Source organism: Rattus norvegicus, chromosome 9, assembly GCF_021556685.1.
Source record: "Rattus norvegicus strain SHRSP/BbbUtx chromosome 9, alternate assembly SHRSP_T2T, whole genome shotgun sequence".
Lineage (NCBI taxonomy): Eukaryota > Metazoa > Chordata > Mammalia > Rodentia > Muridae > Rattus > Rattus norvegicus.
Window position 1 is genome coordinate 119,666,205 of NC_141542.1, and position 23,230 is coordinate 119,689,434.

General features: G+C 43.4%; 1 long non-coding RNA gene across 4 annotated transcripts in view; it reads left to right on the top strand.

Annotated features, from left to right (window-relative positions):
• LOC108351983 (uncharacterized) overlaps window positions 1-23,230 on the top strand; it is a 282,038-nt gene that overhangs the window by 124,985 nt on the left and 133,823 nt on the right. For 2 of the 4 annotated variants that reach the window (XR_015629811.1, XR_015629810.1), the window contains exons 4-5: window positions 11,427-11,675; window positions 13,725-17,036. This is a non-coding gene — a long non-coding RNA (uncharacterized LOC108351983). Of the gene's footprint in view, window positions 1-11,426; window positions 11,676-13,724; window positions 17,037-23,230 lie in introns of those variants that run through there. The other 2 variants (XR_015629808.1, XR_015629809.1) reach the window with 1 other exon arrangement.

Sequence of the window (23,230 nt, forward strand, 5' to 3'; positions counted from 1 at the left end):
ACCTTGAAATTCAATTTACCCACATTGTTGTTGTTGTTGTTGTTGTTGGTGGTGGTGGTGGTGGTGGTGGTGTTGGTGTTTTGGAATCCATGTTTGTCAGTGGAAACTTGACTGTCTCGGTTGTGTATACATTCTGCCTTGTTGTAGTTTAGGATTTCTTTCTCAAGGTTTTGTCAGAACATTCTAGAACAGCGGTAGTATCTAGAAACGATGCTGGAGCAATAGTAGATCATGCTGTGCTCTAGTGGAGATCAAGGGTACTGCCACGCGCCCTGCAACGTTTCAGGTAGTCATCTGTAACAGCCAGGCAATGCCTCGTTTCAGCAGAAGTCAGAACACTGCGATGGAGATGAGGCTAAGCTGGTAGGACTCTGTAATCCACTAGGACATAGGTTTGGCCAAAAAGAAACCAATATGTACAGGCTTAATTTCTTACTGCTGGGTTGGAGTCGTGCCTTAATTTCTTTACTGTGGTCCTCGGATAAGCCAGAGTTCACACACAGCATTTCAAGTGTGCGGTCCACCTCTCCCACTCTTGTCAGGTCACAATCTACCCTCGTGGCTCTCAATACCTCCAGAAGAGTACCAGGTCCAGTCTGCTGTCACCCTGGGTCCTTCACGTGTCTGCAGCCATGCACATCTCTTTACTGGCCTTCGGCCACCAGTTCTTATCCATGCCCTCCTGGTCCCCAGTGTCCCATAACTGTCAGCTCCTAGGTCTTGTCACGTCTGCAGTGGCATAGTGCAAGAACATTGCTGGGTTACTTCCTCAACCACTGCGTCCTCACATATTCGGGTCAACAGAGTTTTTCAAGCCTGTTTTGGGCTAGGGAGCCTCATGTTAGAATTCTTCAGACTCTGTCTACGTCTGACCAGCTGTCTCCATTGGCTCTTACAGTGCATGCTGAGGACTTCTTTTAAAAGAGGTTCTGTTGCTCCCTCCAGTGATGACCTGGGACGAGAGTTGCAATTTCTTCTGCTTTCAGATCCCCAGCAGCACCCAGCCTGTTCCTCCCCCCAACCCCTCTGTTGCTGTCTTCTGGAACATGTCCCCCTGCCAGAAGTAAATAAAAAAACAGAGACTTCTGGCCAATCTGACGCCCTTTCTAATCTTATTGTGTATAGCATAAATGAATGCTCTTATTTTTAAAATTGAAATTGCCACTCCCATAAATGTTTTATTCTTTGAAAACCATTGCCCTTGAAATAGAAAAACACTGTGTTTTAAGCTATTAACTCTGCCATGAATTTGAAAATCCTGAATGTAAGAACTGGCTCATATTTTCTAATCCAGCTGTGTCTGGCCTCCCCTGGTGATGGAATGCCACAGACTCAATGTGTAGTGAGTTGCAGGACTAAAATAGTGTATAAAGTTACCTTAAAGTGGATCTGCAGTTTATAGAGGATGAACAGGAAGAGAAGGAAGGGAACATTCGAGGGAGGGGGTGAGTGATGTCAGCAGCAGGGAAGACTGGGTGATGTCAGTTTCTACCCTGCACAACAATGCCCTGAGTGTGGAAAATCGGGCTTCTGTAGCGCGTGCTTTCTAGTCTTATATTATCTACCCTGATATTAAAATTCCAACTTCTTCCCTTAATTATCATAGGAATAGAGAGGCCTCTAGGATTCTCACCAGGAAGAAGGAGACCCACAGTCAATTTTTCTCTGAAACCAGTGATAAAAGGAAAATGGGGTTGGATAATTGAAAATATTTTATATAGTCATCTGTCTAGGCACTACTTGGGTATTATTCAGACCCTGACTAATTGCTTCAGAATTCATAGACATTTTCAGAGAGAGAGGGGAAGTACTCCATACTGGGACCAATTTAACTACCAAATTAAGGAGCTAAGGAATCAATCTTTCATTTTCTTTTTTTTTTTTTTTTTTTTTCCTTCGGAGCTGGGGACCGAACCGAGGGCCTTGTGCTTGCTGGGCAAGCGCTCTACCACTGAGCTAAATCCCCAACCCCCAATCTCTCATTTTCTATTCTATCTACCAATTATCTATCTGTCTGTCCATCTCTCCTCCTGTCTTTGATATCTCTACCCATCTTTGAGATATCACTTACTTCTCAGTCACGTAGGTTTTAGCATGGTTGTTAATTTCTGTAATTATTTAGGAGACTGCGATTCGACTTCCAAAGACGCAAGGCGGGAGCTCATCTGAAAGCTTCATACTTTGTCACACCCTTCAAACAATGTGACCTAGTCCAATACCTGGAAGACGTTAGCTAATTTCATGACTATGACAAAGACAAATTTTAAATACAACTTCGCTCTCTTATCGTCACAAAGATAACATTGTATCTTGTTGGCTCAACATCTGAACATCTCCCCCCAGTCACAGGCGGCCTACACAGCTTTCTTAGGCTGTAATGTCCGCAGGAGGGCATTTCCTGCATCTAGAGATTTAAGCTGTTGATATGTAAATGCTCAGTCTTCCCTCTCAGTCCTGTGGTCCCACGGGGGAATCGCTACCAGATAAACTGCGTGGCAAGGTGCACCTGCTGATCCCGTGTGTGTCACTGGTAACCCAAGAGCTAAAATCATTTGGGCTACAAGCCAACTTTTTGTATTTTTAATAAAATCTAAGCTACCACATGTAAATCTTTATTCAAAGTATTCTCAACAACAACCACAACAGCAGCAGCAACAACAACAAAAACCATACATGAGCTGAAAACAAAGTAAAACCAATACTCTAATGTTGTGGTAAATATTAAAAAAGCAAAGAATTCACCAACCCATGCTAATGCCGGCTCCAGCGGGCCACATGGCATCTGTGGGGTATTTTCGTCTTAATGAACAGAGTCTCACCTACTAAGCTCCCAATCTCCATCTCCTGCTGCAGCCAGCTACTCTCGGAGCCCAGCACTGCAGCCCTCTAGCAACTCCATCATCTAGTTCCCAAGGCAGGTCGCCGCCATGCCAGTTCCACACAAGAGTCCGCCTAACTCGCAGCTCTCTTGCTATGGACTCTGTTCACATTCCCAGCATCCACCCCGCTATGGTTATAATCACAACTCCCCGTCACCTGTTAAAAATCGAAACTCATTAAGCTTGTAATTTAGCAATCGGATTTATATCAGTAAATCCAAACTCCACAAAACATCTGCACAATAAACTCACAATGATATAAACCGCCCACCTAGGTACGAAAAATTGTCCTATAAAGATCCATCCCTCATGAACTATTCATAACTACCGGCGGCCATTTAAGGCCGCACGGATCTGGGTCGTCCTTCTCTTCCTCCATCTTGGTTCTTCTTCTTTTCCTCACCCCCTCCTTACAGAAACTGTCCCCGCCTTACTTTTTCACTGCCCAATCACAGGCCTTGCCTTATCTTGCGTCAGTCCTCAGCTGCATACAGACATCAACTACGCTCTAATAACCCGTCCCTTTCTTTCTCTGTAATTCCTTGTGTTTGGACAACATTTAATCAATGAAGGGTCAGGGTGAGAGCTCTGGTCTGTCCGGTGGGTCCAGCTTCTGATTAAAGGTGGAATGGTGGTCTTTCAGCCAGGACAACATTCTGAGAACATGGCTGTTCGGTCACCGCATCTGCCATTAGAAAAATTTACTATGAATCTCTCTGTTGAAAAGAAGTGTAAACAATGAGATTTTCAGCTCAAAGGTTTGCTCTGGTGGGAGCTAACATTTTACATTAAGGAGCTCTCAGGAGAACACAGTCCTAATGGGGCTACTACAGGATTCCAAGGGCAAATCTCTTACCCCCACTGGTGAAGTCACAGACTAGAAAGTGCATCACTATGAGGTCTGTCTCTGCCAGTGTTTATAACATCACCTTATCCTGCAAAGGGACTGTCTCCTCGACAGCGTTCAAGGATGACGCTCTGGCTTCACAAGCTCACGTCCACCTCCGAAGCAGAGTCACTGGTATCTGCTCTCAGCCGCCTTCATGGCTTACCCCGCCTAGAGTTCTGCGTTAAGATAAGATTTTACTTGCATTCTGGACTCCAGAAGGAATCTGTGCTGTTCAGCCATGGATATAAAAAGCAAATACAGTGCAGAAAGAGCACAATGTGATGTGGGTTTCCTTTTTGATCATGTGTCAATCAGAGGGATTTTATTTCAGGAGAGATGGGCTGTGACCCCAATCTGCCTCTACCATTAGCTAATTATGGGGTGCGGAGTGAAACATTTACCTCTCCCGTCTTTCTTTGCCAAAGGAAATGAAGATAGGCTTCAAAATGACTTCTCTTGCTACTGGTCGGCATATCCTAGGGGTCTAATCTAGTAAGTTCTCCGTGAACAGGAGTAAGCCAGGCCTTTTGCTGTTAAAAAAAAAAAAATCTCCCTGCGTCAAGACAGATGAATAAACAAAAGCCACCGAGTCGTGTGCTACTGTCATCTGAAATTTCATTTGCAGCTGATAGTGTTCCAGTGTTTCTGTTATTACAGATCCAATATTCGCTGATGTCACAGCTAGATCCTATCACCAGGAGCCATTGTGGAGGGAGAGGTGTAATTCCGGGCCGTATCTCTTAGATGCACCTGCTTTACATATTCTCTTCTTCCCCAGGTCTCCGACTGCCTCGGTAGTCAGGGACATGAACACAATCTGCGTGCATCTTTTGAGCTAATAATACCCAATCTACAGAAGGATCTGCCCGCCAACCTCACGTCCTCCTAAACACTCATCTAACTGAGAAAAACACAGGACATAGTCTGTGGGCTCCTTTGAAGCATTTCGGGATCTGTTTAATGAAGAAAGGCAGTCCAGGCTGCGTATTTGTGGATAAGGGAGATTAATAAGAGAGGAGAGAGAGAGAGAGAGAGAGAGAGAGAGAGAGAGAGAGAGAGAGAGAGAGAGAGAGTCATAGTTTCTGTGTAAGCCACAAGGCTTGCAGTTTTAGGCATCACTGCCTCCTGCTGAGGTTTACACAGCAAGATAAACCCAGCTACTGCCTGCCTCTTGTCTTTTTTTTTCTCAAAGGCCTGGCAGGATAGAGTTCGGTGAGGATGTATGAAATACCACCCACCCCCACAGGTCAAAGGATTCTAATACTTGTATTTATGTAGCACCTGGCTCCAGGGACCTCGAGGTGCCGACACACAACATCACTCCCTGATTACATTTTTCACAAGTCCCTGTAGCCATGGGATGACCGCTGTATAAATCTGACCAGAACTCTGGGCTCTGAGTGAGGAAACAGAAGGTACTTGGGAAATCTGGCCAGAGTCCTGTTTTAAGTGTGGTGCTGCACGATAAATTAAAAGCAAGAAGACTTAGGTTGGCTACTAGAAAAAAAAAACCCTTTGTCTTTAGAGAAATATTAAGGTGTGAAATGACGTTTGGGGATGGAGTGGGCAGAGTTGGGGACAACCAAAGTATCTGGGCAATTTGGACTACCCCTGGAAAATAAAACCAGACCAGTTATCAGGGTGGGGCATCACACTGTCCCTTGTGAGGCCTTCCTGTTCCTTGAGTGTCTGTGTCTCCTGCGTGCGGCATGTAAGAACCGTGCCTTTTTAAAGTGTGTGATTCGGCATAGCTCTGGTCGGTGAGAGGAAATTGTAACAGAGGCAGGAGAAATTTGTGGCCCACAGAGCGTCATACACATCCAAGCAATCTGAGAGCTGGCTGACCTCCCAGTTCAGCAATTTAACACATTTACTGGGGGTAATAGAATACACCTCTATATCAAAGGGACGCGTATTAAATCTTTCTCGGTGTATATTCTGGATGTGTGTATCAGTGTTTCCACTGGCTGTGCTGGGGGGTATTTGGAGGTTTGGGAATCCAGAAAACAACAACAACAGCAACAACAACAGCAGCATGTCCTCAGTAAAGAGACTGATTTACTGCAAACCAATGTTGATAATGGCTCCCACCCTTAACCCCACTATTCCCGGCCCCTTCCTGCCACTGTGGGGAGAATGATATTCACCTTAAATTTGTATGTATAAATACCAATGTAACCCTTTCTAAGGAGCTGAAATTGGACTAGGTTTATATACTGAATAATCTACCAGTGTGTTGTCAATACTACTAGAATGTTGGAAAGAAAAACAGACACCAACTGTAGGTCATCACGAATTTCAGGAATTTATTTTTCCTTCATACAATGAATGGAAGTGCTATAGACTCCGATCAGCTTAGGCATAAACGTCAGAGACCCTTTAGACTCGACGTTTTCTTGTGACTTCTGTAAGACTGCAGTTGCTTTGCTTCTCTTGGTGGCAGGAGTTCCTGGGGTGGGGCGGGGCACAAGAACCAACCTGGTAGAACTCATCTCCATTCCATTCTCCCCACCCCGCTGTCTGCACAGAGGGCGCTTGAGTTTCTGGCTTGCATATCTCAGGGATGCTGCTGGCTCTCCTACCAAATGATAGTTGGTCAGGGCCGAGATTGGGCTTCGTGTGCTCTGCACTAGAAATCATACCTGTGCTTCTCCGCCCGTGTAGACACGAGACAGGCATTTTTAGTCGCCAGCCCTACTTTTGACAATACATACCCTTGCTTGCGTTTCTAACTATAGAAACTCGTTTCTATTTTGTATCACAACGAATAGCTAGCCTTCGTATTAAAACCTAAAGGCCAAAATTCAGCTTACACTGCGATTTTTTAATCTTCTCATTTTTTTTTTCGTAGAGACGAAAATGCCCAAGGCAACGCACATCAGTCAAGGAGATAATTTTAGCAATTATGGTTCACATAAACGGAGAAGGCAATCAGGAAGGATGCCAGTTAGGGAAGCTTTACACGCCCATGGCAAAGTTGCGTTCGGGGATGTTATAAAAAACCTGTTAGCCCCCTGGCCTTCTGCAATCCCTGCTTCTTGGCAACTATTTGCATATCCTAAATTCTCATCAACTTTTCCGCTCACTATACATGCAAATTGGAGCTTGGCTGTGCCCGAGGCTTTGAGATGAGTGTACTGAGTCGCTGCTGTAGCCTTAGAACATTGGCATAACTTTCAGATTACGCCATCCACGCACCACCCCGGGTGGACGCTCATCCTTTCAACGTACACTTCTGCTGAATAACGCATGTCTTCAGGCAAAAGTGGGGGTCAGCAAGGAAATAAAACATGCAAGACACAGAACTTGGGAGAAGGGAGTGGGCTCACTGAGGATATAGAGGGTGCACATGGAGGATAACAATGAAAAAGGTTAACTCGTGAAGGAGAACGGAGGGAGGGAAGGAAGGGGTAGGACTACCTAAAATTCATCATCGAGTAAACGCACAAAGCCACCAAACTATAAAATCGTTAAAAAGTAGCCAACTGAAAATTTTTAGCTAAGGTTCCACTTGACACAGTAATACTACTGACTTACAAACTGTGTCGTTGGTATTCAAAATTATTTCTTAACACGGAATCCTCAAAGCCAGAGTATCTGGATCAGAGGGCATCACTGATTTAGACTTGATCTGTGTGTTCAATTTATATCCAACCGGAAGTGACAATGAAATCACGTTACACGAAACCCTTCCAAGTGTTAGCTGTTACTTTTAAATTATTCTTTATAAAATCTTAGTTAACAGTTAGTAGTAGTATGTTACTACTGTAATTTTAACTTTTATTACTATTAGTGGAATAAATTGTTTTTAGTATGCCTGGGCCTCTATGTCTTTCTCTTGTTTTGCATTTATTCACCTACCTCCCTCTCTCTCCCTCCCTCTCTCTCTCCCCCTCTCCTCCCTCCCTCCCTCCTCCCTCCCTCCCTCCCTCCCTCCCTCCTCCCTCCCTCCCTCCCTCCCTCCATCTCTCTGTCCGTGTATGTGTGTGTATGTCTCTCTCCCTACCCCACTCTGTGTGTGTGTGTGTGTGTGTGTGTGTGTGTGTGTGTGTGTGTGTGAGAGAGAGAGAGAGAGAGAGAGAGAGAGAGAGAGAGAAGACCCACTTGCCAGATGTCCTCTCCTCTGCTATGCGATTGAGGGACTGATTCAGGTTGCCAGGCTCGGTGGCAAGCACCTTTATCCAGCCGAGTCACTTCACAAGCCTTGCATTTCCTTTTTAAAAAAGGTTCATTTGGATTGATCAGGTGGGGCTGGACACCACATGATCACACATTCTCTGTGTTTGGGTCATTAGTGCGTTTCCACAATGGTGTCTGTCTGTTGCAAAGAGAAGTTTCTTTCTTGAGGGGTGAAAGGCACACTTATTTTTGTGTACTAAAGTGGTGGTTGTAGGTCTATAATTATATGATACATAAAAATATATATATTACATATAATAACAAAGAAAAAGAGGCCAGAGGCCATGAATTTGAGAGCCAACATGGTGGGGAGGCACACACTGGAAAGGAGGAAAATGATACAATTATATTTTAACTTCAAAAAACATAAAGTGATTTATTTAGGCCTTGCGCCCATGTGGATATAGTAGAATCCTGATGTTTGGAGTCTGCCTTCCTGTTCAGTGCTCCATGGTGTAACTGCTGCACATAGGAGCATCCAGGAGAACAGGCTTTTAATGCAGGAAATGTGTCCTGTTGTAGGCATACCCCCAACATACCGTTGTATTTTCTTAAAGTTTTAAAGATTTATAAGTTAATTCCATTGGGATTTTATAGAAGTAAATGATTTGGGGTGGACACAAAGTTGTGATTTTCATCACATTACAGAAAGACTTTTTAAAAAACATCTGATCACTTAAAATCCATTACGAGATTCTGTGGTCGTCTACTGGTTCCTCTTGTAGCTGTTTGAACTTAGTTTGTAGGCAGCTAATGACTGTTTTTTCATGCTAGTACCATCACACACACACACACACACACACACACACACACACACACACATCGAACAGTTTTTGCTTGCTCAGTCATATCACCACAGGGTTTGGTAAGGGATAAAGATTTTGTGGCCAACACCCTTCCCCTGCTTCCCCGAGACAGCAGAAATGAAAGGGTCATTTCAGTCAGGGTCTCCGTCTACTACAGACATACATGCTGTAGCAGTTTTTCCACTTAATTTTCCAGACAAGACGATTTTGAAGACACATTGCCCAGTTTCACCGAATAGCATGAAAGGCTGAACACATAGGAAGGTACTGAGAGATGCGACCCCGTGAGCTTAGCCACATCCATGGGCTTTGGGTTCTAGAGGTAAAAATGAGTCTTGCTGTGTTAATACAATATGCAGTGCAGGCAAATCATAATGGGGAGGGAGAGGATCGGTGGAGAAGGTGTGAGACCCCAAGAGATTAAAGGTGGGAAGCTAGGCCTCTTCGCACTCCTTCCCCATCTGACCCCTTCTGTCTCAGTTCTATAGCGAGCTCAAAGCAGTTGCTCTCGGCTGAAGTCAGAAAGTGACTTTAATATCTGGCATCATTGACATTTCGCAGGGCTGCTTGAAAGACTTACTCTGCATGCTGTCAAAGTAAATGACCTTATGGAAAGATTTGACGAATTTCATCTTCTCTTCATTTTTGTCCAGGACAGTGTGGGAGAAGGGCCACTGTTAATAATTAAGTACTGGGTGGCATTCACTAGCAACATCTTCCAGTCCTAGCCTTTTCTTGTTGGGAGGGTTTGATCTCCTAGCTCAGTTCCTTATTAATGGTTAGTCTATTGGCCACAGTGGCACGGTGACACGGTGACATATCTCTTCATAGCTCAGCCTTGATGGGCTGTCTACTTTAGGAAATTGCTTTTTCTAGATCATCCATTTGTTGGTGTGTAAGTCCTCTTGGCATTATATTGGTATCAGAGCCAAGCAAAGCCATTGTGAGGAAGATGGACGGCAAGATACACACAGGTACAAACGTCCAGGCCAAATGCTAGCAAATCAAATCTACTAGTGCATCCAAGGGATCGGCATCCTTGCGCTCTGTGAGTGGATGGGCACAATAGTACACTGGCTATGGAAAACAGTGTGAGCGTTCCTAACAGCTCGAAGCACAACACAATTCGATCCAGCAATTCCACTGATGGCTTCTATATAAAAAGAATCAGAATTTGGGTCCTTGGGAAGTATCTATACTAGTATTCACAGTAGTCAAGATGTAGAGCTAAATGTCTACCAATAGATGAATGAATGAATGAATGAATGAATGAATGAGTGTGTGTATACATATATGCACTAATGCGTATATGTGCATATTGGTGCTATATGTATATATAATGGAATGTCATTTGACCTTAGAAAGGGAAGGAATCCTATAGTACGTGGTAGCATGAGTGAGCTTGGTGCTAAGTGAAACAAGCCAGCTGCAGAAGCATCAATCCTGCCTGACTCCACTCATATGAGGCCTGTCACGTGGCTGGACTAACCAAACCACAGTTGAACGATGGTTTCCAGCAGCTGAAAGGCAGAAGAATTATGCAGTTGTTACTCAGTGGGATACTGAGTTTGAGGAATGCCGGACGAATGCCTTCAAGAAATATGATATACAGCTGTTTCTCTGTAGTTACAAATACTGTATTGTGCACTGAAAATTTGCTAGGGCCAATAATACTATATTTAATAGTAACAAAAAGAGGGAAGTTTTACCCTGAAAATTTTAATTATGTTGCATAATCCACGAATATGTACGCATAAAGATATTATTGGGTCAAATGATAAATTTTACATAAGGGCATTGAGTCACATAAGAGCCATTAGATCTTCTCTAGTTTTTATTTTTGGTAATTATGTTTAAGAGAATGTTCTTGTTCTTGGGGCTTGATGTCTGCAGATCCGTCACAAGTGGCAAGTATTTCACAATATGTAAATGTGCATGAGACTGTATGAATGTAATCAAATGTAGAATATAAGAGATGGCAAAAACGATAATACTTATCAAACTTGTGTAACAGGTATATTGGAGGTCTTTATACCGTTCATGCAATTTTAATGTGTTTTTGAAATTTTTGTTTAAATAAAGAGCAAAATACGAAAGAAACACAGATAGGAAAGACCTTGCCAGTCTTTGCATTAATAGTGTGCAATTAACCATGTGTGGACTTTTGAGAAATGGGCTGAAATATAATCAAACAAGACTAAGTTCACTGAGCTAAATACACCTTATTTGGGATTCAGAATTTAATGTGTCGCTTTAATCACTTGATGGAGACAAAGCTGATTTATTGAATTGGTTGATCTAAATGCACACACACATGAAGTTGGCTTACAGTTAGTAAGGTTAAAGAGCTCGCAGCACCGACCCTGAATTCTATAGAGGGAGGAGTCCGGTGCTTCAGAAACAGGGGTGCTGATTAGCTGTATTTGTGTGCCTTCTGTTCTGCTGCCCAAGCCACACCCTATAGGAAATCGTGGTGACACCCCCTTCACCGCCCTCCAAGATCCCTGAGTCATCAATTCTCTGCCAGTTAGGTATAATTTCGGGGCATTTCAGTACAATGAGGTTGCTGGTCTCAATGGGATAATGTCATGGGAATTACAGAGAACAGGTGGTGAGCAGTGGCTACAATGAGATCGCGTTTAAAAATGCTAATTACAGGGTTTTGACCCACAGGACTCTCTGGCAATGACTCCTGAGGAATGAGCTAGACGGGCAGCCTAGTGGAGGGCTTTTGAAATGCACAGGCAGAAAATAATCAGGTTGGCTCGGAAGGAAATGAATCTGAATTGCCTCAGATGGGATTTAGAGCATCACGTCCGGTGATTATCAAAGCAGAGGCAGTGCACTGGCACCTCCTGTCTCTCAGTCCCTGGAACTAAGGAGGGGTGTGACCGCCCGATGGCCACCATGACTTATGGCAAGGTGAGTGGAAACAAGGGGCAATGTGAGGTTTCAGTGGGAAGAGGAGGAATTAACCTTACTCTGTCCTAACGCATTATCTTAATGTGAAGATGCCATGTGGCTTCTGTGTTAAGGGCACACCCCTTTTATTTGGATAAAAACCAGAAGGAGTTGCGAAAGCCAGGAGTGAAGCAAGCTAGGAATATTCTGGTTGCTCAACAAATTCTCTTCAACATTTGCACTGTGTTCTCTTCAGAAGACTGGTCCACGTGGGGAAGCTCTGTAGAACTGGCCAGGCCGTAGAGCTGCTCCCTCAATGGTGGTAGCCCCATTTTCAAAAGTCTATTCTTTCAGGTTTGGTAACCACTCTCTCTCCTTAATTTCCTCCCTACCGACCTTTGCAAATACCATCTGGCCTTCATGGGCACATCTTGGCGTGATTATAGTACCTGTTACCCGTGTGCTAACCTGGGGATGCGGTCGCCTTAATGCCATGACACACTAACAAGGGTAACATCCCCAAAGTACCTCATGCTTTCTTGCTGTTTATTCAGATACTGGTGTCGTGGCAATTATTGGTCTTCTGAAAAGTAAAATATTACATTTTGTGTGATGCGAGTCTAAGATGTGAGATGTTTTATGATACTCTACATTTAATGCATATGATATATAATTCCTTTTTTATTGGATATTTTATTTACCTTTCAAATGTTGTCCCCTTTCCCGGGTTTCCCAACCATAAGTCCCCTATTCTATCACCCTTCCCCTTCTTCTATGAGGGTGTTCCCCCTCCCCAACCACCCCCTTCCCTCCCTGACATTCCCCTACACTGGGGAAGGGGGGATCCAGCCTTGGCAGGACCAAGGGCTTCTCCTCCCATTGGTGCCCAACAAGGCCATCCTCTGCTACATATGCAGCTAGAGCTGTGGGTCTGTCCATGTGTACTCTTTGGATGGTGGTTTAGTCTCTGGAAGCTCTGGTCGGTTGGTATTGTTCTTATGGGGTTGCAAGCCCCTTCAGTTCCTTCAAACCTTTCTCTAACTCCTCCAATGGGGACCCCTTTCTCAGTTCAGTGGTTTGCTACTAGCATTCGCCTCTGTATTTGTCCGGCTCTGGCCGAGACTCTCAAGAGACAGCTGTATCAGGCTCCTGTCAGCATGCACTTCTTGGCTTCATCAGTATTGTCTAGGTTTGGTGGCTGTGTGTATATATGGACTGGATCCCCTTATACTGTAATAAACTTTAGATAATATTTGAGATCACTTTAAGGCCTTGAAGAAACTGATAACTACAGCTTCAGTCAAAACACTGATACAGTACCAGAAGTACATTTAGAGTCTGGTGCGTGGCCTAGGATGTCCTCTCTCCTCCATTTTATTTTTTATATCAAAAGCCTGCTGTGTTTATTCTCATTATCAAAGCTTTTTCTCAGTTGACAAGTTTATGGAGTCCTTCAGAAAGCCACTGGAGAATAACTTCACATTTTCAACAAATTCGTTACCTTTTAGATTGTAATTCTGTGTTTATCCATTTGCTTTTCAAATGATGGAGTTAATTTCTCAAGCTCAAGACTGATTTTCATGTCCATACGCTTAGTAGAGCTTCACTCAGTGGCTCGCACTTAGTGTGCCTTCAGTTATGGAGGAGACATTTGACAATCAATGCCTTCACGAGCTCAGAGAAAGTTAAGGTATATTTTTTTCTGAATAACAAGTTTTTTTTTTTTCCGAGCATGTTTGTTCCACGCCGCTTTTATTGCATTCGCTAGACAGGCTGAATATGAAGTCAGGAGCTTCTGCCCCTATAAAGGGTCTGGCTTTAAGTTTTGTTTTCAGAGTTTAGAACAGGACAGCTACCGTCAACACCGCTTTGTTATACCTTGCGCAGCTTAGTATAAGACTCAGAGTCTCCAAGAGCCTTCTCTGTCTTCGTTGTTGTCTCTGTCATTACAATAACTGAAAGCACATCTCTGAAATTCAGAACTGGCTCTGCAGTGATCCGTGGGGACGGCCTTAGGTGTTTGTATGGTGTAATGAGATTTATCGATGGACTCCCTTTCCATCTTCATAGGCAGACGGAAAGCCTCACCAGGGTTGTGTTATCTGTGCGCTGTGTCAAGGACACCAGTGAATACAGGCATCGGAGCCCGAGGAGCCCCCTGAAACTTGTGCTTTGTGTGAAGTGTCAAGTCAAGGATGCAGCCAGGCCCTACTGGATGGTGGCGACTTCAAATCGGCCATTGTCGGGAACCAATCTGATAGTATCTAGATCATTTAATTGTTGAATTTACATTCCAACCTCCTCCTGTTTTCAAATGAGTGGGAACAAAATTTACTCTCCAGCCCTCGTGAGCTGCCACCAGATACAATTCTTTTTGGTACATGGGGGTTTTGATCGACACAAGTGCGTGCATCTGTATATACGTGTATGTGCGCATAGGGAGGGAAGGACATATTATAGTAAAATCATTGCTTTTTATAATAATCTCTATCTCTTGAAGGCAGTGCCTTATGTTTGCTATGTTTATACAGACTTGAATGAAACGATTGCTCACCCCCAGCTTTCACTTCTAACTGTTAAACTGCGTCTTCGATGGAAAGGAATGAATGACAATTGCTTAGAAATGTCCTCATCCCCAGACTTACTTCTTAGCTTGATGACAGTTTGAAGTCAGGCAAATAAGGATGCAGTAGACCGGAAAAGATACGAGTTTCCTGTTTGAATGGGTTGCGGGTGCCATTGGCTGAATGCGTGTTAATACCAAGAGTGAAAAACTTGAGTGACTCTAATATGTGTGTGCGTGTGCGTGTGCGTGCATGTGTGTGTGTGTGTGTGTGTGTGTGTGTGTGTGTGAGTGAGTGTGCGCACGCACAAGCATGTGTGCTTAATAAGGGATGTTCACAGGGTTAATATTTTATTGTGTGGTCATCAGGTTTGCTTATGCTCGCTATAATTTTTGGAAGTGCTTAAAGGACCCTTTCTACTTTTGCATAGGAAAGGTGCTAACTCAGTAATCAAGATCAGTTGCCTTCAAATTTGCTTTTAATCCCACTACTTTGGGTTGCCATCGTGACTCCTAATAGCCAAAGGGATCCTCGAGGTTAAAATGTGCGTTCTAGGAAATGAGAGGTGGGGAAAGAAATACAAGTAGATGCACAGACAGCAGCCTGTCTCTGGGGGAATGTCAGCATTCTCTTCTCTTCTCCAGGCGCATTTGGGTGTTTTCTTTTCGCATTCACAGCTATGCCGACTACAGATTTGTGAATGATAGCCTGTCTGCATCTTCTCTGATATTTGGCATTTTCTTGAAATACCCATGGCGTAAATGAAATGGATATTGCTGACTGGAACTTCTGAGTTGGTTGCTGTTAATAGACACAGGGATTAGTTAGATGTGAAAACCTATGCACTTAATATACTTCAGAAAGTATTTCTTCTCAAAACAGAAGACATATCGAATGGCCAAAAAGCACCTAATGATATGTTCAACATCCTTAGTCATCAGGGAAATGCAAATCAAAGCAACCCTGAGATTTCACCTCACACCAGTGAGAATGGCTAAGATAAAAAACTCAAGTGACAGCAGATGCTGGCGAGGATGTGGAGAAAGAGGAACACTCCTCCATTGTTGGTGGGATTGCAGACTGGTACAACCACTCTGGAAATCAGTCTGGAGGTTCCTCAGAAAATTGGACATTGCACTACCTGAGGACCCAGCTATACCTCTCCTGTACATATACCTAAAAGATGCTCCAACATACAACAAAGACACATGCTCTACTATGTTCATAGCAGCCTTATTTATAATAGCCAGAAGCTGGAAAGAACCCAGATGTCCTTCAACAGAGGAATGGATACAGAAAATGTGGTACATCTACACAATGGAATATTACTCAGCTATCAAAAACAATAACTTCATGAAATTCATAGGCAAATGGAATGAACTAGAAAATATCATCCTGAGTGAGGTAACTCAATCACAGAAAAACACACTTGGTATGCACTCATTGATAAGTGGATATTAGCCAAAAAGCTTGAATTATCCAAGATGCAATCCACAGACTACAGGAAGCTCAAGAAGAAGGATGACCAAAATGCAGATGCTCCCACTCCTTCTTAAAAGGGGAAAAATATCCATAGGAGGGGATATGGAAACAAAGTTTAGAGCAGCAACTCAAGGAATGGCCATTCAGAGCCTGACCCACATGTGGCCCATATACATAGACAGCCACCAAAACTAGATAAGATTGATGAAGCTAGAAAATGCATGCTGAAAGAGACCGGATATAGATCTCTCCTGAGAGACACATCCAGAGCATGTCTATACAGAGGTCAACACTAGCAGCAAATCACTGAACTGAGAACAGGACCCCCTTGGGGGGAATTAGAAGAAGAATTGAAAGAGCTGAAGGAGTTTGCAACCCCATAAAAACAACAATGCCAACCAACCAGAGCTTCCAGGGACTAAACCACTACCGAAAGACTATACATGGACTGACCCTGGGCTCCAACTGCATATGTAGCAGAGAATAGCCTTTTGGGGGCACCAGTGGAAGGGAAAGCCCTTGGTCTTGCCAAGATTGGACCCCCAGTGCAGGGGAATATGGGGGGCAGTAAGGGGATGTATGGGGGGAATTACCCGTATGGGGGGGAGCGGAGGGAATAGGGACTTATGGACAGGAAACCAGGAAGGAGAATAACATTTGAAATGTAAGTAAAGAAATATATCTAATAAAAAATTTTAAAAAAAGAAAATAAAAGAAAAAACAAAGCAAAACAAACCAGGAAGACTCTGAGATATCAGAATAACTAACATCTGTTTTCCAAAAGGTTCCCTCTAGACAAAGAACCTGGTCAATGCCTAGCAAATGAACTGTATTAAAATGAAGACATATTTAAACAAAACAAAACAAACAAACAAACAAAAACCCCAGAAGACAGTGGGTGAGTAAATGTCTCTCTTTGAACACATTCCAGAAGCTGCCAGATGGTCCTATTGAGCAAGGGGGGAATCCAGTTGTCCATGGTTTGTCAAAATCAGTTGTGATGTCATTGCCTAGCAAACAGCAGTGCTACCCGTTAGCGAATGAAAAAATGGCGTAGCATTCCCCTCAACCAAGGAAAGCTGTGTTCTGTGGAAACTCATGTATCCCAAGAACTGCTTTTTGTCCTGTCCACCAAGACACCATGAAACTGTGTTAACTCTTCTTGGCACCAGAGGAAGTTACCAGCCCTAAAAGGGTCTGTGGGACTCATGCGTTGCTATGTAAAGGAAGTATTTCTAAAGGGAATTTGGGTGTCTGTGTCATAGAGAGAACTCCCGCGCTATCCTGTACCTGCATTTTTATAAGTTTTCAAATTAAAAAGTCAATACTTTTATTGATCCAACCTTTGCTGAGAACGGAACTTTGTCAGAACACCATTCTGTGTTTGTCAGGAGGTACAAAAAGGAGTACAGAACGGATTCTGAGCTCATCACTTGCCTTCCCCAAGGCTTCAGCCACACACATCTGCTTCCTCTGTAGCAGCAATGACTAAGTTCCATTGGGCAGTGGCCACACCTGAAGTAGTGTGGAAATGGTTTATTTGCGTAAGCAGTGAGGGGACTTGTATGCAGCTCTCGTCCTATTCGCAAAGGGCTTCAGAGTAAATCTTTTATGACCGTCATTCTGGTAATTTGAGGAGATCACAAGATGTATTTGAAATAATGACAGTGGTCGATTATAGAATCCAGATTACGCCTTTGAGTCGATAGTTGACAATATTTAACGCGATGGAACGAGCCAGATGGCTCTGCAAGAGTCTCTCAATTTCTGCCCTTCCTCAATTTCTGGCAGAGAAAATCTTACAAGCGGGTCTCGCTGGGCATCCAGGTCTTTGTATAAGAGCAATTGCTTGAGACATTGTGTACGTAATAAATACAAGCAAAGGACTTTGCTTTCTCCTCAGTGACTGACCCACTTTCTCCTTCCTTTTGTCGGGTTCAGGGTGGAAGCTGAGAAAACTCACTTCAGATGTGGAAGCTTACTAACGAAAGTTTTATTTTCTGAGCACTCAGGGAGGTGGCCAGTTCAGGGTCTGAGCAATTCCTCAAAGGGAGACTATGCACCGTTTTTATAGGATGGGAACAGAAAGCAAGGGGCAGCATGGTGGGCTGTTGTATTGACCAACCATATTCTGATACAAGGGGTTAAGCAAGGAAGTTAACATGGGTGACTGGGCCTTATCTGGGTCACTGGTTTCAGGGTCCTTGAGTCAGCTTTTGCAGTCAGGTCCCCTCCTGGACTCTGCCTGGAATCTAGAGAGATAAGGGAGCAAAGGCCTGGGCAAGCAGCATGCCTCTGACTCCTGTGCCTTAGTTTAGATGACAATAGCATCGTTCCTCTTCCCAACCTTCATTGGTTAACAGACAAACACTAAAAACACGAAGGAGAGGCGTCAGGTTCCAGGGTCTAGGAACATGAACTCAGTTTGGATCCTGCCAGCAAGGTGGACCTGTTCCTGAGATGTCTGAACTCAGGAAACTACTTCCCAACACTTCCTTTAAAAAATAAAAATTAGTTATTTTTGTTATTGTACAATTCCACTTTCACTTTTTAGAAAGGATGGTGTTTGTTGGAGTATTTTCCTACCGCTTACAATTTTATGGATTATAATATTTATAATTTGCAATTATAATTCACTCTTAAGTAACTGTATGCTTTCCTTCTGTGGTGATTTAATTTGCGAGCACAATTTTCAAGCTGCTTACCTGAGCACAGTATTGAAAGGAGAGAAAAGTAAGACGGATTACCCAAGATACAATCCACAGACCACATGAAGCTCAAGAAAGATTACTGAAGTGCAGATGCTTCAGTCCTTCTTAGAAGGGGGAACAAAAGTATTCACAGGAGGAGATATGGAGACAAACTTTGGAGCAGAGACTGACGGAAAGGCCATCCAGAGATTGCCCCACCTGGGGATCCAGCCCATATACATACAGTCACCAAACCCAGTCACTATTGCTGATGCCAAGAAGTGCCTGATATAGCTGTCTCCTGAGAGGCTCTGCCAGAGCCTGACAAATACAGAGGTGGATGTTTGCAGCCAACCATTGAACTGAGAATGGATTCCCACTGGAGGAGTTAGAGAAAGGTTTGAAGGAGCGGAAGAGGTTTGCAACCCTATAAGAACAATACCAATCAACCAGAGCTTCCAGGGACTAAACCACTATCCAGAAAGTACACATGGACAGACCCATGGCTTCAGCTGCATATGTAGCAGAGGATGGCCTTGTCTGGCACCAATGGGAGGAGAAATCCTTGGTCCTGCCAAGGCTAGACCTCCCAGTGTAGGGGAATGTCAGGGCAGGGATGGGAGAAAGGGTAGGTGGATGGGTGGGGGAACACCCTTATTGAAGAAGTGGGAGAGGCGGATGGGATATGGCTGGAAACCCAGGAAAGGGGATAACATTTGAAATGTAAATAAAAAATATCCAATAAATAGTAGTAAAAAAAAGACCTCACTACTTACAAAATGGTTTAAATTTTTACTTAGAATTTGTATCAATGTCTTATTTAAATTTACATCTTATAGCTAAACAGCCAAACAGTATCTTCTAAGGACAAGGGTGCTCAGACAACCTTAGGCTCAATTATAACTTCTTTCTTTGAAGCTTTTGGTTACTTTTGAATGCAAGGTAAACACGTTGCAACAGTGAAAAGACTCCTTGTGTGGGGCTACAGCCAACACAGTGTCATGTGACCACACTCACTGAACGCTGTATCTGAGGCACTGAGGACAGATGGTCATACAGCATGCAAAAGTCAGGAACTCTCGATGGCTCGGGGAACAGAACCTCTGATTAAAGAAGCTATGCCATTTCTCCTTGTTGAAGACATTAATCCCTTCAAGCCTTTGTTCTGCTAAATCACACGGTTTCTAGACTTGGAAGTTCTTTGACGCCTTGTCACAGAGTTCACAGAACTGTTGTCTTCTTGAATAAGAAACAAACTGTTGTCAGCTGCCATTTGCCAGTCCGTAAGTCAGAGCTTCATGTACGGGACGTGAACTTGTGAGAATAAGCTTTCGTGACGGGAAATGCAGGAAAACACTAGTCTAAGATTACTCAGTCTGTAATCTCAGCACCTGGGAGTCTGATTTCTATATTCTGGGCTTGAAGATTCATCCCATGACTCCTGGGATGGCTCTTCTAGGGACATGTTTGGAGGAAGTACTGAAAAATGAGGCTAACTTGAATCAGACAGCTGCCTGCTGGCTCACAGGTCCTCGTGAACTTCCATAATGTAAACTCAGCTCCAACTGGAACTGGTAAAGCCCGACAGAGGGAAAGCCTGTCGCTGATTTGTTTCCCCATTTGTTCCTGGAGAATCTATTTAATGACTGCGGGGCAACTAGTGGAATGTGAAGAACTGTTTTAAGGTCACTCAGAATAAGTAACACTCTTAGTTCTGACTGAAGATAAGCTGGATTAGTTTGCAGGTGTCTTGCTGCCCTGCTCTGCCTCTCAACGTCATCAGCAGTCATCAAGGCCTGGTTGAGCTTCATCACTGCCTCCTGGGAGGCTTGCTATTCCAGGAAGGTAATGGCTTTCCGCACATCGTCAATGACCTTGAATGATTTTCCAAAGCCTGGCAGTTCCACATTTGAGATGCTGAGTATGATTTTGTAGATGATTCCGTCTGTGTGCATGTGTACATGCCGTGAACATATGTATAAATCTACATAGCATTATTAGACACACATGACATAATGGGAGCTAACCTTCATTAAATATTGGATTTCTCTAGGTACATTGTATCTACTGTCTCAAATATTATTTAAGTTTCAAGATGTCATTATCCCAATACTGTCAGAAAGAAGAAACTATCTAATAAAGATTTAATTGTCCCAGACGTGCTAAAATATCTGAACGTGTTGTTACTGCTTTAGCCACGAGATGCATTGTATGATACAGACACATACATATAAATCCACATATGGGCAGTGTTATGACCAGAACAGCTGAATTGATGTTCCAGGCTTTCGTTAGATCACAGAATAAACAGCAGCACGGCACCACCATTACCTTCTGTTTCTTCTGTTAGCTTTTATTTGGTCTGTTTGAATCCATGATAGATTAACTCAAAGTAATCATGTCAATTATCTTGTTCGCTTGACATAAAAAGACGAATTATTTCAGTAAAAAACAACCTCTCCACAAGTCTTATTTCAACGGCATGAAGAATAGGGAGTATGTTTTTTCCTCTGCAGTCCTATGTCATCCTGACGGCCACCTCTGAAGCACAGAGGTGGTTATGCAACTCTTGCAGAGGGCAAAGTTCCTGCTGCAGATGCTACTCAAACCCCGAATTACATTTAACCAGGGCTTTTCTTTAGAAAGAGAGGTAGAGGCAACTTTGCATGTGAAGTTGGTAACAGGGGAACAGGGAGAAGAAAGCCACGGGATACTGAATGTTAGAAAACTTCTAATTTCTGCCCACAGGAGGGACAACACTGAAGAGGAAAATTTCTTGAGCAAAGTCGGAAAGAAGTTGGGACGAGTTAGCCAACACAGGGAAAAAGAGGACTTTTCTTGTACTTATTTTTGAGGATGCAATACAGTTGTAACATATTCCCCTTCCCTTTCCTACCCCCTCAACCCCCTTAGATATGCCTTCCTATTTTCATTCAAAGCATGGCCTGTTTTTCATGAATTGTTAATGCGTGCACATAGAAGTATATGTATGCATGCATACACATGTACATTCATACGTGTTTATATGTATATTCCTAAATATAACCTGCTCAGGCTGTATAATGTTATTTGCATGTGTGTTTTCAGGGCTGACCTTTTAGTATTGTATAATCAATCCGGGAAGACTCTCTCCTGCTCCCAGCATGCCTCAGTTTCCTGTAGTTCGTCATGTAGGGCTGAGGCCTTATGGCTTTTCCCCATCCGCTTTGACATGTTCGTTGGTGTTGTCCTTGTCCAGCTCACATATGGGCAGTCATGTTAGTGGGTCTTTGTGGGTATAGCTTCAGACGTTACTAGGAGACCATGAGAGTTCAGAACAAACTCCCAGATCCTGGGGCTCTTATGCCCTTTCTGCTCCTCCTTCTATGATGTTTCCCGAGCCTTAGATGCACGAGTATTTTGCAGATGTATCCCTTGGGGCTGGGCTCCTCAACTCTGCCTTTTGATTGGTTGTGCTTTTTGTAATAGTCTCCATCTGTTGCAAAGAGAAGTTTCCTTTGCGAGGGTGAAGACTACGCTGTTGTTAGGGATTATACTGGTTTCATAAATTAGTGCTTGTAGATTCTCCTCCATTAGCACTGACTTTATTGGAAACAGCCTAACAGTAAACTCAGAGCCAGGAATTTGCTATCTGGCCCTTAACTCATATGTTTAATATGAGTCCAATAATAATAACAGTTATAGGACTGGGTCTAAGCCTCGTATTGTTTTTTTTATTGCATTTTAAAATTTACATTTTAAAAGTTATCTCATTTCCCAGTTTCCCCTCCAGAAACCACTATCCCACCCTCACCCCACCCCCGTTTCTATGAGGATGCTTCTTCACCCTCCCAGCCACTCCCTCCCACCTCCCTGCCCTGACATTCCCCTACACTGGGACATCAAGCCTTGACAGGACCAAGGGCTTCTCCTCCCATCGATGCCCAACAAGGCCATCCTCTGCTACATATGCGGATGGAGCCATAGGTCCACCCCTGTGTTCTCTTAGTCCTGGGAGCTCTAGGGTGTCTGGTTGATATTGTGTTCTTCTTATGGGGTTGCAAACCCGTTCAGCTACTTCAGTCCTTTCTCTAACTCCTCCATTGGGGACCCTGTTCTCAGTTCAATGGTTGGCTGCGAACATCAAGGTAATTTATTAAAAATAGCTAGGAGTAGTTAATGGACAACAGTCCAGATTTCTTTACATAGATAGATGATTTTCAAAAATGTCAGAAATCTACAAAATGTGATATTTAATGTTATTTATTCTTTTGTTGTTGGGACATATCTGCTCCTAGCAGCTCCCCTTTTGTGGATTCAAAGAAGAAATTGAGCATCTCTATCTCCAGGTGAGGTAATAGGTGTGGCTAGTAGCTGCTGGGCAAAAATTGCCTATTTCATCTACAGACAAAATACTGTTCAGAAAAGGATACACTTGCAGGATAGTTGACTGATAATCTCTGCCAAGTCAGAATACTCAGTCCTTCAAAACTCTGTGTTACAAAGGTCTGTCAGATGATACTGGGCCAGAGGCTGAAGACTGATGCTCTTATATGTTGCTAACAGGGGACTGTTACCGGTAGACAGTTATCTCTCCAACTTGTCTCAGTTCTGGAAGCCATGTTAGGCTTCCTATATTTTCAGATAGTATTGATTGTTCTCAGATTTCTGATGGAGTTGAAAACTAATTATGATCTCATAGCCCACTGTGGCTATTTAACTTTGAGAATACATATTTAATTAGATAGTTTTCAGAAAGTACACAAGCTAGCCAAGACATAACACATTGATTTTAAGCCTTTATTAAGCTAAGATAACAGAACATACTATTTAATTGACAAAAGTGATGGACTGAGTGTTA